At 41.7% G+C, this 17,763-nt stretch overlaps 2 pseudogenes across 1 annotated transcript; both read right to left on the bottom strand.

Moving 5' to 3' along the window:
* Nucleotides 1–12,775: 12,775 nt before the first annotated feature.
* LOC147638199 (G-type lectin S-receptor-like serine/threonine-protein kinase SD2-5 pseudogene) lies at nucleotides 12,776–14,455 on the bottom strand (annotated as a pseudogene).
* A 906-nt stretch (nucleotides 14,456–15,361) lies between these two features.
* On the bottom strand, nucleotides 15,362–17,512 carry LOC147638200 (G-type lectin S-receptor-like serine/threonine-protein kinase SD2-5 pseudogene; annotated as a pseudogene). The gene has a single exon (XR_015265821.1). The product of XR_015265821.1 is annotated as a G-type lectin S-receptor-like serine/threonine-protein kinase SD2-5 pseudogene (transcript).
* Between the last annotated feature and the right edge of the window lie 251 nt (nucleotides 17,513–17,763).

Below are 17,763 nucleotides of genomic sequence, written 5' to 3' on the forward strand. Positions count from 1 at the left end.
ATTTAGATTCTAAAAGAAGAGAGATAAACCCAATATAATAATATTATTTTTACACTTTTCCTAGATTCAAGGAAGAGAGAAAGCCCTTAAAGGGCCCATTTGGAGCCCAAATTTTCCCTAATGTTAAAACTCAGTTAGCAAGTTGAGTTGCTTCTGCATGTTCTTTATGACATCTTTACTGGATTAATCCTCCATCAATTAAACCCAAGTATATCTAGATGAAGCCCTTGATGTAGAAGGGGTCTACTGATATAGTGCTTACAGTTCATCCGTGGAACACAATAACTCTTGCTCCATCCATTGAATCAGCAAGTTCATAGAATCTTTAGTAAAAGATTCTTGTGTAAACATATCCTATTTGGATATGTATTCTTGTGTGACACCTTTGTCTTAGGGCAAGGAACTGTGAAATTATCTTTTTTTACCCTAGTTTTCTTGGCATTTTGGTGTGACGTTGGGTTGGGAAGGTTCTTGTGGCTTCCCAATCACATCTTCAGTGGGCACCGGTTTGCATCGCCATTCCCACCGGTTTGCATCGCCATTCCCACTTAATCTCAATCTCTCGGCCAAGATTAGTGAGGCTTGGTTTTTGACTTGGTTTCTTTTTGGGAACCCACACCTTTTTATTACTTGGCTTTGAAGGGATGATTTCTTAAAAGGGAATCATTCTTTCTTTTATTCAAGTTTTGCTATTTGGCTTTAGTGCAGTAGTTTAGGTTGTTGTTGGTGGGGTTGATGGGGCAAGCTTCTTACATAGATGACTTTCCTTCATTGCCCCGTTGCTTAGATACCCAAATTTTCATAGTCCCTTCATAGTATCCTTGTGTCTTTAGTAGTCATTTAGGAACCCAACATTTGTGAACATGAAGCTTCTGGCTTATAAAGGTTGGTGGTAGAGTGGGAGAGTCTTGCCGTAGTTTAACACACTAGCTTCCTTTCTTTGGGGCGCTTGTGGTGTTTCTAGAGCGGCGAGATATAATAATGTCCTTGGTGGCTTTGGTTGTTCAGACTTCATATTTCTACTTAAGTCTAGGGAACTCCACAATAGCAATGTATATCTGGATGCTGTGGATAACAAGTGTGCTGTTCTTTCCTCCTAATCCACCTCACAAATTATTGATGAAATCCAACTCCATTTGAGCCAGTATCTCCTCTTCCAAGGCACTTGCAAGTATTACAAAAACCTTACACAACTAAGGATAATTTCTGGTTGAAAAATATTAACTTTTAACCTTCCCAAGACCCATATTGTTCCTACATGCACAAACTTAGCTTTGGCTATTATCGATTCTAGCTCTAGTTTTTTTAGTTTCACCCATGTTTCATATGAGAGTAAGTTGTGAATTTCTCCTAATTCAATCATAGCAAGAAGATTTATGGTTTTTCCCTCAATAGAGAGTCCAACTTTGAGACGAGTAGGCTCTATCTTAAGATCATCTTCTTCGATCAAGGTTAGAGTAGCCATGTCTACTCTTAATGTTAGCCCATTTTTGTTTTTCTTTGGCTTTGGCAACCCTTGCCTTAGCCTCATCTTGTGTCTCTTTCCTAAGTTTCTCTTGTTTTAGATTTTCTTGTCTCTTTTTGTGCGACTGTTCCAACATATCATGGGTTAAGGGTCCATAATACTTTTTTAGCTTACTACCATTTATGTAGCGCTACATCTCAACTCCATCAATGGATTCAATGTGAGCTGCTCTACAACCTAAATGGCAATAGCTCTCAATATTTTAGCTTCTTCCTTTTGGAAGAACTGACTGTGTACATAAGTACTAAGTCTCCTTCTTATAGCTCCTTTGTTTTTAGGTTTTGGTCATACCATAATTTGTGTCCAAGCTTTTTTCTACTATCATCCCATGGAAAGCAACAACTCTATTCTCATCAAGCTTTTCCAACTCAATCAATCTCTCAGCTATATTGTTCTCCCTGTACTAAATATTCCATATGCATCACTGCCTCAATCTCATAGTAAGAAAGCCAAAAAAGAGTTTGACCTATAGCCACCTTATAGGAAGTCCTATAGGCCCACATTACTGCTGTTAACTTGTACTCCTAATAGTTACGACTAGCTTCTATAGTTTTGGTAAAGATACCATCATTAGGACCTCAATGGAAGGCTTCTTGGGCCCTTTTATTTGGCAGTTTAAGGAGTCAAACCTTTTCTCTTAAGAAGAAACGTTTTTTAATCAGAAGCTTCAAAACGGCTACTTTATTCGAATTTGAATTTTGGAGGAAAAATAGAATTTAAAATCTAGTGGACAAAACCATATCATGTAACATATCTATGGAAAGCTCTTGATGCGTAGATCACGGATCTATAATCTCCGCTCAAATCGGAGCTTGTATGTAGAAGTTATGGAGGTCCGAAAATTGTAAAATTGCCTCCCCCACTTTTTTGGAGAAAAAGTGCACCCTTTGACCACTCTTACACCTCTCTTACAAACCCAACATTTCAGTCCACATGGCAACCCCCCATTTGGCTATTCCTTAATCACCTTGATTAGGCTTGGGCAAATTAAAGGGCCCAAGAAGACCCCATTCACTTCCTAATGAAAGGACTTTGTTAATACTTTCTACATGTTCATTGGCTTGGGGATAGTACAATGATGATTTTTGGTACACCACCAAAAATCCAGTCAATAGATGTTCATTGGCCTCATTGATAAAATGGGAGCCCTTGTTGCTAACCAACTCTAGGGGACACCCAAATCTTGATATGACATGCTCGTATAAGAATTTGGCAGTTATACGACCATCCGTCTTCCATGTGGATTTTCCTTCACTCCCCTAATTAGTGAAATAGTCCATGCAACAATTATATATCGAGCTTGTGTGCACAACTGAGCCAATGGGTTCAACAAAGTCTATTCCCCATTTTTCAAAAAGTTTTTGCACAATGATCGGAACCAAAGGCATCCTATATTGTGCATGAGGAATGCTAAATCATTGGCATTCATCACAATGTTTGACCAATTCCATAGCATCACCAAACATATTTGTTCACCATAACTCGGCTTGCAAGATCTTTTAAGCAACTCTTTCACCTTCAAAATGTCCTCCCATGATTCCACTATGAGCCTCTTCAAAAATGGCTAGTGTTAACAATCCTAATATGGGATTGATCATGGTGATAGAGACACAAGATTAAGCATAAGATTAAGGTGGGTTATACCACACTAAAAACTCCATGACTAGAGAGAGAGAGAGATTGCACACTCAACACAAGTTCTCTATTGCATATCTTAATGAGCCATATAATGATATAGGCTTTCTAGGCTTATCCCACTTTACACATCATCATCCATGTGGCACTCCCTTTTCCACTCTTTTGGTCAACACTCACACACCATACAATATCACATGTGGAATTCTTATCTTACCACAATATCTTGCACCTCTAGAGTGAGTTCACATACTCAAGCCTAAGATTCACTCTCAAACATTTTTCATTGCACATTTCAACACACCTCCTCAATGTAAACTTGCGTGTGTGCATACAATATCTCTAATCAATTTGACCAACTCACCTCTCACCCCCATCAATTTGGCATTGGTGATCTCAACACTGTCCCCCTCAATGCAAATTGGAGTGTTCAACAAGTGTGTGTGCATGTGTCTACCTTCTTAGGCACAAAGTCCATTTTGAGCCCACTTTCTCACACAACGGAACCACTAAGTCCAATTTGAACATGTTTGGGTGGGAACCAACCCATAAAGTGCGGCACCTATGCATGCACAACTCAACACACACCATATTACAAACCATTTCGAGCACCCACGGGCTTGGGCAAGGGACCCTCATAATTTTGGGTGTGAGAGAAAATACAATCCTTTTTATGCGTGAAGGCAAGGTCTGGGCACCCGTCAACTGTGATGAAAATCCATAGCTTTTGCAAAATCCGATACTTGGCCATTTTTTCAGGGCTATGGAGGGAATAAAAATGTACAACTCCGTGTGTCTTGCATGGACACAGTTTGTGACTCTTCATGAAGTTTTTGCTTGCTCGACTACTCCATGCCTCTCCTTGGACACCTTCATACCAATATGACTTTTCATGTATGGTTCCATAAAATACATCATGTAAACCATCCACATATAACCCATGCATGAATTACTTGTAAGCCCCATCCGAAAAACCTTTAGAAGGGTCTTTTTACACCACAATTTTGAGGTTCCAAGGGTTTATCCCTTTCAATCTTATCCTCTCTCTTTTTTTTGTGTACCTGCTTGTTATCTTATTCCTGAGATAAGCACACGTTTATGGATTGTTGGCCATCACACACATTCCCATTTGTGGCTCTGTTGAGTCTTGCGCATTTTCCACTCACAACTAATGTTGGGTGAAGGGGAGGAGGCACTGACGCTAGACACAAATTGCTGCCTAGGAGATGTGCTCATTGTTGGCTATGCGATGGGCTCTTGCTATGGATGTTGGCCTCGTCGTTCTATCTCTACAGTGGAAAGATCATTGTATTCTCTCCTATGAGGTGCTATCAGTTCTTCTTTTTCTAAGGCAAATTGGCTGCTCAACCATCCACAAGTTGTGCTCTTCCCATGTTGCTTGCTTTTGTTGGTCCGTATCATACACTAGAGGTCACTGTTTCACAACTATGCTACTGCCTCCTCTCAACTACGTTTGCTAGATCATCTATTTGTGTGGTGACCTTGTTCTTTGTGCAACTGTATGCTCTTGTCACCTTTCATAGGTGATTTCAACATTGACATCATGAGACTTCTACCGAGGGACTACCACTGCTCCTTATCCTCTAGTTTACTATTTTCCAAGTTACATGTGCCATTCTTGTGTGCTCATTGCTACGTTGCTCTACCACTTATGTTCGAACTGCTCCCTATACAGTTTTAAAGAAAACCTCTACTGGCTGCTCTACAGTAACTCACAGCTAAGAGTCCTCCTTTGCCAAGAGTTCTTCTATTGCTTTGTTGCTTGCACTGCCTACCACCTTCCTTGTGCACCACATTGTGCTTCCCTCCTTCTTGAAGCACTCATCAACCATCATGCTTTCTACCAAAGTGAAAGCAATGCTCAATCTTCTTAATGTTCTCCTTTGTTGTCTTAAACAAGGGTTCCATATGATGGAGCTTCTCCATGCTACAGTTATGTCTTTAATTTGCCTTAACAAACCTCCCATTTGAGGTTTACACACAGCCATCATTATGGCTATAGTAAGCTTCTCATTGAGCTCAAAAACTACATGCTTCTCCCTTGCATGCGCCACTTAAGAGTGCTTCTCCATTTTGGTTTCTCTCAAGAAACCAATGTGAAAGCTCCAAAGGCTTCCACCAAACATTTCCCATCTTCCATGAGCAAAACCATGAGCATCACTCTTTCCAATGTGCTCAACCATGGACTTCTTCCAAGACCATAACCACTCGTCCCTTCTTAGAGAAGCATTGCACCTCTTACACTCTTTGCCCAAATGCAAAGAACCATGGGATCTTCTCATCCTATAAATCCAAGACCCTTCTTTAAAATTACATGAGGCAAAACTCACAAAGCCAACCTTCTTGAGACACCTTTGTCTCCTTGGCAGCTTCCTTTGTTGACACCGAAGACTCGTTGAGAAATAACCATAGACTTTGAGGTCTTGGCCCTTAGTATCTAGCCTAGGAGTGAGTGTGGGTTGGCCTAAAGATGCCCAAATTCTTCTCAAAATAGTATTGTGAGTAGTGTTGAGGCTAACCTACTAGTTTTCGTTGAATGTTTTTTTCCACTAGGAAATCTAACTAGATGTTGATTAGATCCTCAAGAGGTAACATTCCTCAAAGGAAACATTCCTCAAAGGAAACATGTTCCTCTTCATTGTATATATTTGAAATGAGAGCATGATCCACAAAATAATAAGATGTATGATGAGAACTTGCACGTGTCCTTCTAGGTAAAGAAGTAGCTAGTCTCGCAAAGTCTGTGCCATCTATTTTGACATACTCTTGGATGCCTATATGGCTTCCCTTTCCTCATCCATTGCATCATCCATAATTGCCTCATCAATAGGCTGATCTATGGGCTAAAATTCTAGCTGATTTTTAGCCAGTATGGACTGATTTGCAACACCTTTTTGAACGTTCATTTGCTCCACATATTGTCCATCATTGTACAAAGGTAGGAGTGTATTAAAGATGTCCCGTGAGCATACATTTTGATAGGTTTTTTACATAAAAGCATGGAATGAAGTGAGTTCTCAACAAAGACATCTATACTCACCAAAATCTGCTTTGTAGTCGGATGGGTAGTCGGATGGTAGAGTCTATACCCTTTGCTTTCTGAGCTATATCCCAAAAAAAATACATTTTACCACCTTATCGTCTAGCTTGTTACATTGTTACTAAGGTAAAAGAGAATAAGCAAGATAACCAAAAACATGCAAATGAGCCACAAAGGGCTTCCTACCATTCCAAGCTTCATAAGGGATAATTGTTTGTAAGGCCTTGGTGGGACATCTGTTTAGCACATAAGTGGCACACATAATTGCCTCCAACCAAAAAACATGAGACAACTCTTGGCCTTTAACCATGCAACATGCCATCTCTATGAGAGATCTGTTCTTCCTATCAACTACACCATTTTTTTGAGGTGTATAAGTCATCATGCATTGATGTTTTATGCCTCTTTCAACCATATATGCATGAAACTCCTTTAATATATACTCCCCTTCTCAATCTATATAAGGGGAGCCAACTTTACATGTCGACATATTTTTAGTCATAGAAACAAAGTGTCTAAAGCATGTAAAAACCTCTGACTTTGCCTTCTCAATGCGTGGAGTAGTCATTAATAAAAGTCACAAAAAAGAGATATCCCCTGATCGATAGTGTCCTCATGGGACCATATACATCACTATTATGTATTAGCTGTAATTTTTGGATAGCCCTAACTAATCCATCAAGTTTAGGAATGATTTCCTATTGCATCTTGCCCAAAATACACCCCTCATACACATGTTTGATGGGTGCCTCAAGATTTGGAAACTCTGACACCATCTCTTGGCTTTTAAGGCACAATAAACTACCAAAGTTCAAGTGACCAAAGCGGGCATGCCATAGCTCTGCATCACTCATAGCATGTGTGGTAGTAACTAAACAAGCATTATGTGCCAATCTCTCATACATGTCCAACCTATAAAGCCCATGGCTTATATTACCAGATACCTATAAAGCCCATGGCTTATATTACCAGATACCATAGTGATGTCTTCATTACATTGATCATGAAATGTACACCTATCATCAACAAATCTGACCACACTAGGCCTGCCCTAGCAATGGCAGACTGACAGCTTTTAATGCCTCACACATAAGCAGAACTTCTGAGAGAGTGATTATCCCACCATTTCTAGCAGTGAGAACAACCTTAACAACTCCTTTTATTGGATACAAGGAGTTTTTTTCACATGTGATTGTTCCTCCTTGAGGAGTAGACTCAAGTGAGAGGAAAATAAATTAGGCTGAGAAGTAATGCTAACACCAATATTAAAGAACCAAACATGCTTATCACTGGCATGCATACGTCATGGATAGAAGGATCATAACTGTAGTGCGCAATGAATGCCCAATCATCCTATGCATATTTCGTTAACTCCTTTTTTTTACTTGATGCTGATGCATCAGCCCCCCATAGCCATGCCTAACTCTTACTTCTTCAACTTCTCCAGCCTTTTCATTGATGTAATGTCTTGGCTTCCTACAATAGTTTCATTTGACTTTCTTCTCAAGCTTATCACCCCCCTTTCGACATCTTTTCCAAGAGACTTGATTGATTCTGCCTTTGGCTTATAGCCAGCCTGAGAAAAGGCTTTGCCTTTACCTTTTTAACTCGCAGAACATGCCTGATCTCCCACATGCATACTAGTTTGATTTTACTTATATTTCTCTTTCTCATAAGAGCACTGTAACCAACTCAACTATGAGAATAGTAAATACTAAAGAATTGTCCATATAGGCCTCATCAATACATGCAAATCATTCCCTTAGATCTTTAATCCTTGTGAGGAACTCATCCATTAAATCTCCCTCATTTATATGCTTGGACTCTAACTAATTGCACAAGTAGGCTATTCGTGTCTTATTACACACCTGATAAAGTGCATCAAGCGTATCCTAAGCATGTTTCATAGTTTTACATGAGATAATATGAGGAATAATGCTCCTTTTCATTGAAAGTGCCACTAATGCATGTGCATGTGCATCCCTACCATCCCACCTGGCTTGGTCTGCTATGGGAGGTGTGGAGGCAGATGCCACAGTTTATCAGAACTTGTATCACTATCCAAAGTACATGTACTATGCTGTTGTGCTAGCAAGACAAGGTGTGCCTCAATGCCAACAACATTTTAAAGCCATTTTGTGATGACCAATACATGGTGCATCATATAGGACCATAATGGGTAGTTGGTCCCGTAAAGCATATCCTCAAGTGAAGTCACATGATAAGCCTACTTACACACTCAGAAGGAACATATGCTCGGGGAAAAAAATCTCTTAAAGAGGGAAAAAGTACCCCGGCCCATTATTAGCCTACGTCCACACATCACTACCATATAAATGCTACAACTTGCCCCAAGTGTGCCTTGGTTCCACATGGCTTCTTCTTTGGCCTTAACCTGTAGTATTGCGTCTTAGATGGAGGCCGACTGGAAGGTATCTATTTTGACATTAAGAAGATGCCCAAATCCAATGATAAATAGCCTTAATTGCTACACCTTATAAGACCAAGGGAGGTGCATACTTTGAAAGTTGAATAAACTCTGAATGATACACGTCTAAAGGTCTCCCTCTTCTTTGAAATTTGAGAAAAGCATGCATTTTCATTAACTCGAAGTCAATGGGATGATTTCTTTCTTTAAGAATGGATTTTATTTGATCCTAGGTAAGATTATTCTTACTAGTGAGATGTGTTTAACATGTTGATTTCCACAATGTCTTATCCGGTCCACAAAGGTTCAAGCAAGCCACCATGATTGAGCCATGATTTATTTGCTATTTTCATTGTAGCCAGCCATGAGATAAAACAATCTTCCATGGAGTTAATCCATTTGCCCAAGGTCTCTCCTACGTTGGAGCCTTCACCACTTGAGAATGTTCCAGATTGGTCTTTAGTACATAAGAGATCTCCGAGGTCGTCTCATGTACGACACCTTGGACAACTCCATTAGCTTAGTGAGGTACGATTTTGGGAAAAAAATCATAAAAGTATTTAGCTAGTTTAATAGCCTTTCGAAGGCTAGTAGTAGGAGGCAATCGGCACATGGCATCTAGATAGGCCAAAATCAGTAGGAGAATGGTGGATGGTGGCCTCTCCCATGGAAAGGGGATGACAAATGGTGTGAGGTGAGAAGCATCATGCCCATTCTAGAATGAGGTATGGGAGACACATGGTTGGCAATGGAAAGGGGATGACAAATGGTGTAGGGTGAGAAGCATCCTGCCCATTCTAGAATGAGGTATGGGAGACACATGATTGACAATGGGTAAGCAAGCCCCTTAAGTAGGTTCCCCTTTAGTTATAAGGTCTAATTGATTGAGGCTACAAGCTACACACATCTAGGTGCTCAAATGGTCTCACTTACACCTGGCCCAAAATTCACCCTTTATAAAAATCATCAAGGTTTGTTTTTTCTGATTGTGTTAGGGGAGATTTTGTTTTTGGAAAATAAAATTAGGTGATGCAAGGTCTTTGTGAGAACACTTCCCAATACGATGTAAGGTCTTTGTGAGAACACTTTCCAATATGATGCAAGGTCTTTGGAAAATTAGGTGATGCAAGGTCTTTGTGAGAACACTTCCCAATATGACGTGGGCTCTTACATCAAGCGCAGACCCATGTACGATATTATTGAGTTCTTTGGCTCTTTGTTTCACCATGGCTTCGAATACGAAGGTGGATATGGCAACTTTATTGCTCTATATATACCTCTTGGGTTTTGATAGGCATGCACTAGAGCATGTGCTTATTGAGGAGTTGGATTGGCAAGGCTATTGGATTCCTTAGCATTGGAACATCTATCGTGATGCTAGTCTACCTTACTGTGGCTTTCTTTGGTACCAACAATGAGCTGTGTCATGGTTTCTGTGCTATTGGCAAAGAGCACAAAATTGTTATTGTCTACTAGGCCTAGCAGCAGACACTTTATACTTAAATGGTTTCAGTGACACTTTGTACTTAAATGGTTTCGGTGACAAATTACACACTAAACCATATCTCTCTGGAAATAAGTGTAGGTGTCCAACTTAAGGAGGAACTAGCTAGGGTTGGCCTTCACCTGGGCTTGCCTTGCCACTACTACTGGGCCTAATCAGTTGAGTAGATTTTATCCCAACTTCTGTCCTTGACTAGGACTCTAGTTGGTGTTGGTCAGGTACCCTTAGCTCTTAGTAGTAGAGGCTTTGGATAAAGCTTCTATATCCATGTTTGGAAGAATTTCTACCAACACTCATCAATGATGTAGTTAAAAGACCTATAGAGATAGTCATGAAGCATCTTTCTCTTGAGATTGATCATAAATCAATCTCTTGAGATTGATCTCATAAATCAATCTCAAGCGATGAGCAATAATTCATCCAAGCTTTCATGGGAACTACATCTCATGTGGAGATACTTGGTTCTAGCAATATAGTCATGCATTTTCTCTCCTTCCTCTTACTTGAGGTTATAGATTTGAGAAATGGCTCGCCATTTGGCTCTCCATTGGGTGAGAATCCCATGATAAAAGTGTATCTCACGACCTCAGGTAGCCTTTCCAAGTGGGTTTTCCAACAATTGCAAAGGACAAGAATGTATAATAGGAAAATCCTTATGACATGAATAGGTATGTCCTCACAAGTCTTCAAGGTAATTTTATTATCAGGTATACCTACCTCTAGACTTACATATATTGACTCACATCAGTTGGCTCATGCTTTCAGGCTCACAGCATCTAATTAGACTCGCGTCTTTTTTTACGGGTCTGTAGGCTTATGTCTCCCAACTTTATTCTAAATGGTTTAGCTTTGTTTTTATAGTTTTTGAGATTTTTAGAACTTAATTAGAGCTAACTAAGAATCCTCTTGATTAATGGTGGTTGTGCAAGTGATTAAGTGCTTTTATATTGTTTTTGGTTGATTTTGCATGCTTCTAAGCTACTAATTCTAAAAATGCATTAAAATTTATGAAATTTATGAACAAAAATTAACTTTCCACTCTAACTCACACCTAATGAACCTCAACGCTTATTTTTTCGAAGTGGATTCCACTCTTAATCACAAATTGCTAAGCTATTGCTTGGCTTAATGGCAACAAGATCAAAGCCTTATGGACTTTAAAATCATGCAAAAGACCAATGAAATCATGGTTTCCTCTTCAAAAAGATGAAAATAAAATGCAAACCAACTTTAAAACCAAGTTAAAAATAACAAAATTAACACATTCAATGCTCAAACCGTATGCCTTTCAGAGTGTAACCCCCCAATCGACAATGGGCAATATTGGGATCACCCAATAGCTAGGAATGGATAGAAGAACAGAGCTAAGCCCTAGGCTAGTCTCCATTAGTGATACCACATATGTTTAAGTCAAGAACTTACATGAGCCTTGCCGAATCAAGTGTTGTTGGGCCTTACCTCCGAGCCGCAATGCAACTCCCCAATGTGGATGCGACGAATCAAGTATTGTCTTCAAGTCGCAAATGCAACTCCTCGATGTGGGTGCATTAGCTCATTCGTCAAACGCTCCATGCTTATGGGAATAAAGGAAAAGCTCTCTATGCCTAGATGGAGGCAACCTTAGTGGGTGGTCCTCTCACAAAATGTGGATGGGAAAGAAAATAATGGAAGAGAGAAGCCTACAAGCAAACTAATTCAAGCACACAAACCATCTAACATGCAAGAATCCAATAGATCACATGCAAGCACGAGTAGAGAAGGAGAGCCCACAAGTATTCTATTGCAAGGTAATTAACGCCTATTGCTTAATGTCAAAATTGACTTACAAACAGGCACTAATGTTTCCACTAGGCTAACTAGACTTTAAAAATGGTTCGACCACTATTATTACTCTTAAGCAACTATACACACGAAGTTCTTAAACTTTCGCTATTTAACATTGAGTTCATGGTAAGGCTGGTTCCTAACACCATTTTACAAAACATAGGTGCCCGTTCGAGCGAGTAAAGCCATGTTAACATACAAAGACAATGTAAAGGTTCTTCGAAGAGGCCTATGTGGTGCTTAGATAAATATATCTCAAATTTAAAGGCCTACCCAAGGTTCAGGCTTCAAGTTGTATTTGAAGGTCTGCCACCACTGACTTCAATTTGTATTCCTAGAAAGGATCTTATATTGAACCCCAATTCTACTTCAAGGTGGCCTTTCCTTGAAAAATCAGACTACTAAAAAGGTCAAACTCCTCTTCAAGGTTTAATTGGCCGTGACACCCACTCAAGCATTCAGTGTTTTACTCTCCATCATCCACACTTTTACATCATGTGTATTCAACTTCAAGGTATAGTCTTGTCTCCTTCACAGACAAATGAACCCCATACTGAATCTCTATTACTTCTCCAGAGGTGGAGGGCAAACTCAGCCATGATGAAGCCTAACATTAAAGGGAACACACACAAATGCACGAGTATAGGAGCATCTACACGCACACACACCCATGCCCATGCAACATGTAGAGATCATTTGGATGACAACTTTTTTGTTTATCGAATATGCAAAGTATATGTACACATCATTCTTCCCATCATCAATGACAAAATCACTAAAAAAAATACAAGGATCTCATGGAGATAAGTTGCAGTTCAGAAGGCAGGCTAGGAAAAATATACAGATTCCAAAAAGGAAGGGACAGAACCTTCCCGTGGCAAGAATATTGAACTTGGGCATGCCTCATGCAATGTCAAAGAAAAACAAGGCGAAAGGAAAATTCCTGGGCATGATGGAGGAGGGAGACTGCTTTGCAGGAATAAAGAGTCAGGTAATAAAGTTACTCTCCTCAAACTCTAGACGAATCATAACAATTGAAGGTCCTTTCAATGGTGAAAGAAAGCGACACCCTGATAGAAATGTACCAGTAGATATAGTGTGCCATGGCAGAACGTCTAACATACGAACATGTCCATCTTGTGCAACTTGAAGGTTTATGCAGCATTATCATTACCTCAGCACCAGCAATGGCGATAGACACAAGGGATGAATCAAGTGGGCGCCTTGTCTAGAGGAAGTCGCCTGACACGGGGCACCTCGACGTTGCCCTCCAGCATCTATACAACACTGCTCATCATGGGCCTCATGGTAGTATCCTCTTGGATGCACCAGAGAGCAACACTGATCATTTCATCAAGCTTGCCATGCAGCAAGGGATCAAAGATATCCATGGCAAGATCTTCCTGCAGCTTCTTGAAGGCCATGGCTGACAAGAACCAGTGCTCAGGATTCGCTTGTTGAGACTGGTCTACACTCCTCCTCCCGCTCACAAGCTCCAGTACTACCATTCCAAAGCTGTACACATCCGTTTTGTTATCTATTCCTGCTTGAGATAGCCATTCTGGGGCGAAAGCGAAATAGCCCGGTGTCCCCCTCATGGTGGTGACTAGCCTGCTCTGATCCCTCTCCATGCTGCGGGAGAGCCCAAAATCCGACAACTTGGCTCGGAACCGCTCATCCAGCAGAATGTTTTGTGGCTTCACATCCAAATGCAGTATCCTTTCTTCACATTCCTCATGTAGGTAGGCCAGGCCACGTGCTGTATCCAGCGCTATGCTGAATCGGGTGTGGGTGTTCCAGCTGAGAACCACAAAAGCAGCAGGGGATAAAGAAGATGATGAAACCTTTTCCTGAAAGAACCATCTGCCCAGAGATCCTCTTGGCATGAACTCATACACCAGCAATCTCTCTGCAGCCTCTGCACAAAACCCCTTCAAGCAGACCAGATTCACATGCCTGATTCTGGATATGATAGCAACCTCTGCACAGAACTCCTTCTGGCCACGACCTTCTCTCTCTAGCCTCTTGATAGCAACCTTAGGGCCATGAGGAAGGTTACCTTCATAGACAGAACCGAAACCACCCCTGCCAAGCTTCTTGCTGAAGTTATCTGTAGCAGATTCAAGCTCCTTAAAAGTAAATCTAGTGGGGAGGCCTTAGAAACTCTGCATCAGCTTCCATGTCCATCTCTGCAGCATCCACAGCACCCTGCACATCTTCTTTGACCTTGAGGAGGTAGGCGTACCTAAGAGAGCAGAGGAGCACAGAGATGACAACCCCTGCTATGTAGACATTTTGGGGGCGGGTGTTGGTGGCCATGCGGTTGGAGAATACGACCAGGAGGCTAATGTCCAGGGAGAGGCAAGTGATCACAAAGACTATACATTTGCGGCTCTTGGAAGAGCTTTTCGTGCTGCAAGGTTTCACGATGTTAGGGTTCGCAGGAACCTGGGCAGGGTGAGCAAGGGATCTAAGCATTTCTCGCTCGCTCTCTCTTTATGTATATTTATTTCTATCTCCCCTCTCTCTACACCATAGCCGTTAACAGGGTCAGCCCTAGCCCAGGAGCCAGAATTTTGAAATTTCCAGAGAAGAACGCGATATATATGCCATTCCAAACAATGCGGCAGCATTATGCGGGTCCCATACTAGTATATTATTATATATATGGACAAGTTGTGGGCCCTTCTACACTTGGACATCTCTCCAGACTCCATACGTACATAGCAGCAAGGTTGACAATTCCTGCCCGTCCTTCTACCTTCTCAATCACTTGGAACCTTCAGTTAATACATGGAATATATATATATATGAAACATCACTTTTTATGATCCTTGACTTCAAGTCATGGATGTAAGAAAACACATTTTCACCAACATGGTCAAAAAGCCTTCACTCTCATATAGATATTTTTCCTAAATTTAAATACTTTGAAAATATTTATAACTAAAACCTCTCAAAAATCCATGGCTTTTGAAAATTTCAACTCTAAAATTTGGAGGCACACTTTTCAAATCTAGGAGGTGCAATTTGCAAAATACACTAAACGAGAAACCCCCCTCATTTTCCACTGAATCCTCACTCTTGGCAAGGGGAAGGGGAAGGAGGAAGTGTCAACCTTGTTGTAGAGAGATGTCCAAGTGTCCAAGGACAACACTTCCTAGGAAGCATTTATTGTTATGTATACTTAATTGATATCATTAGAGCATATGCCTTCACAAACAAATTAACCCCACACTGAATTTCTATTACTTCTCCAGAAGTGTTGGGCAAACTCAGCCATGATGAAGCCTAACATTAAAGGGAACACACACAAATGCACAAGTATAGGAGTATCTGCACGCAGACACCCATCCCCATGTAACATGTAGATCATTTGGATGACACACAACTTTTTAGTCTATTGAATATGCAAAGCATATGTACATATCATTCTTCCCATCATCAATGACAAAATCCCTAAAAAATACAAGGATCTCATGGAGATAAGTTGCAGTTCAGAAGGCAGGCTAGGAAAAATGTACAGATTCCAAAAAGGAAGGGACAGAACCTTCCCTTGGCAATAATATTGAATGGTATGGCTCATGCAATACCAAAGAAAAAACAAGGCAAAAGGAAAATTCTTGGGCATGCAATCAAAAAGATGGAGCAGAGAGAATCCTTTGCAGGTAATAAAGTTACTCTCCTCAAACTCTAGACGAATCATAACATTTGAAGGTCCTTTTGATGGTGAAAGAACGTGACACCCTGATAGAAATGTACGAGTAGATCAAGGGCTCATGTTATAGTCAGCTGCAGATTCATGCTATAGTGCCATGGCAAAATGTAACATACAAACCTTTCCACCTTGTGCAACTTGAAGGTTTATGCAGCATCATCATTACCTCGGAAAACTGAGGGTTTCAGCATCAGCAATGGTGATAGACACAAGGGATAAATCAAGTGGGCGCCTTGACGAGAGGAAGTGGCCTGACACTGGGGGTTTTGCCACCTCAACGTTGCCCTCCAGCATCTGTACAACACTGCTCATCATGGGCCTCATGGTGGCATCCTCTTGGATGCACCAGAGAGCAACACTGATCATCATAAGGGCTTGCTTGCAGTCACTGTCATCAAGCTTGCCATGCAGCAAGGGGTCGACGATATCCAAGGCGAGATCTTCCTGCAACTTCTTGAAGGCCATGGCTGGCAAGAACCAGTGCTCAGGATTCGCTTGAGACTGGTCTACACTCCTCCTCCCACTCACAAGCTCCAGTACTACCATTCCAAAGCTGTACACATCCGTTTTGTTATCTATTCCTTCTTCAGATAGCCATTCTGGGGCGAAATAGCCCGGTGTCCCCCTCATGGTAGTAACTAGCCTGCTCTGATCCCTCTCCATGCTGCGGGAGAGCCCAAAATCTGACAACTTGGCTCGGAACCGCTCATCCAGCAGAATGTTTTGTGGCTTCACATCCAAATGCAGGATCCTTTCTTCACATTCTTCATGCAGGTAGGCCAGGCCACGTGCTGTATCCAGCGCTATGCTGAATCGGGTGTTCCAGCTGAGAACCACAAAAGCAGCAAGGGATAGAGAAGATGATGAAACCTTTTCTTGAAAGATCCATCTGTCCAGAGATCCTCTTGGCATGAACTCGTACACCAGCAATCTCTCTGCAGCCTCTGCACAAAACCCCTTCAAGCAGACCAGATTCACATGCCTGATTCTGGATATGGTAGCAACCTCTGCACAGAACTCCTTCTGGCCACGACCTTCTCTCTCTAGCCTTTTGATAGCAACCTTAAGGCCATCAGGAAGAGTACCTTCATAGACAGAACCAAAACCGCCCCTGCCAAGCTTCTTGCTGAAGTTATCTGTAGCAGATTCAAGCTCCTTAAAAGTAAATCTAGTGGGGAGGCCTGTGAGGGTCTTGAGAAACTCTGCATCAGCTTCCATGTCCATCTCTGCAGCATCCACAGCACGCTGCACGTCTTCTTTGACCTTGAGGAGGTAGGCGTACCTAAGAGAGCAGAGGAGCACAGAGATGAAGATGTTGGTGATGACGACCCCTGCTATGTAGACATTTTGGGGGCGGGTGTTGGTGGCCATGCGGTTGGAGAATACGACCAGGAGGCTAATGTCCAGGGAGAGGCAAGTGACCACAAAGACTATACATTTGCGGCTCTTGGAAGAGCTTTTCGTGCTGCAAGGTTTCATGGTGTTAGGGTTCGCAGAAACTCGGGCAGGGTGAGCAAGGGATTGCAGCGTTTCTATAGACCCTCACTCTATATAAATATATCTCTCTCCCCTCTCTACACCATAGCCGCTTGGCGACCAACCAAGCTTAGATCGCTTCTCTCTCTAGACCCTCACTCTCTCTCTCTCTCTCTCTCTCTCTCTCTCTCTCTCTCTCCACCATAGCCGCTTACAGGCGACCAACCAACTGACGTTTCCGTGGCCCTCATTTTCATGCGATCCGTCGAGTGAGTTTCCTGTGAGAATGAGACAATGTAAGAGCAAAGCGCGCAGCGCCGACGTCTCTAAGGATGCTTGACTTCGAGTCCTTCAAGCGAAGGCGCCAGCCTGCACGACGACTCTGGAGAGATGGCCTACTGTAGAGGGCCCACAACGTGTCTCCATATATAATACTGTGCTCATTGCTGCAGGGGACCAAGGTTCCCTAACTTCCCTCTCTTCAACCATCTCTCTCTCTCTTTCACACATGCACAAGCACATGCACATGACCTCTCTACAACCATCTCTCTCTCTCTCTTTCACACACACACACATGCACATGCACATGCAC

This window comes from Cibotium barometz, chromosome 5, assembly GCF_041138505.1.
Source record: "Cibotium barometz isolate CiBa-2024 chromosome 5, ASM4113850v1, whole genome shotgun sequence".
In the NCBI taxonomy this organism is placed as follows: domain Eukaryota; kingdom Viridiplantae; phylum Streptophyta; class Polypodiopsida; order Cyatheales; family Cibotiaceae; genus Cibotium; species Cibotium barometz.